The 986-nt window shown below is 35.1% G+C and overlaps 1 pseudogene; it reads right to left on the reverse strand.

The window, feature by feature from the left end:
• Nucleotides 1–524: 524 nt before the first annotated feature.
• LOC120615702 (uncharacterized) lies at nucleotides 525–643 on the reverse strand (annotated as a pseudogene).
• Nucleotides 644–986: the final 343 nt, after the last annotated feature.

A 986-nucleotide genomic window follows, 5' to 3' on the forward strand; every position in this document is an offset into this window, starting at 1 on the left:
AAGGAAAAATTCTTATATTTATCTTTATTTTTACCATTTTCAACACTTCTTTTTTGCATAGAGCTAAATTTCCATTTGGTACTATATTTCTTCTATCTGAAGAACTTCCTATCACATTTCTTTTAGTGTAAGACTCTTGGCAATTAATTCTCTGCTTTTTTGTCTGACAAGATATTTTTAAAATTCATTTTTGGAAGGTATTTTCCCTGAATTCTGGATTGACAGTTTTTCTTTAGCACTTTAAAGATGTCACACTATTGTCTTGTATGCTGCATCGTTTCTGACTAGAGGTCTATGATAACTCCTCATTGCTTTATATTTAATGTTTCTTTTTTTCTCTGCCTATTTTCAAGATTCTCTCTTTATCTTTGGTTTAAAACAACTATGATATGGCCTTTGTGAATGTGTGCATCTGTGTGTGTGTGTGTGTGTGTGTGTGTGTTTTAGGTGAGGCAACCCTTGGTTGACCTCACAGATTGCAAGGACCTTGTCAACTTACAAGCCCTTATTTATTTATTTTTTTACACCTACAGCTTCTGGTCTTCCTAGGTGGTCTCCCATCCAAGTACTAATCAGGCCTGACCCTGCTTAGCTTCCGAGATCAGATGGGATCGGGCTTGTTCAGGGTGGCATGGCCGTAGACTGTATGTGTGTTTTAATCCTTTTTGTAATTCTTTGAACTTCTTGGATTTGTTATCATTCATTAATTTGAGAAAATTCTTAGCCATTGGTTCTTCATATATTTTTTCTACCCTGTTCTCTCTTTTTTCCTTCTGGAACTCTAATCACACATATATTCAACCATTTGCCATTATCACACAGCTCTTGGATGCTCTGTTTAGTGTTTTCCATTCTTTTTAGATCTCTATTTTAACCATTCTGAAGGAAGATTGCCTATTCCTTTGAATTTCCCCCAAGAGCCTCTTCCTCTAGTTCAAAATTAATTTCTTGTACACCAGAAAGCCTATTACAAAACATTACTTCTT

The sequence above is a fragment of the Pteropus medius genome, unplaced genomic scaffold (assembly GCF_902729225.1).
Source record: "Pteropus medius unplaced genomic scaffold, Ma_sr-lr_union100, whole genome shotgun sequence".
In the NCBI taxonomy this organism is placed as follows: domain Eukaryota; kingdom Metazoa; phylum Chordata; class Mammalia; order Chiroptera; family Pteropodidae; genus Pteropus; species Pteropus medius.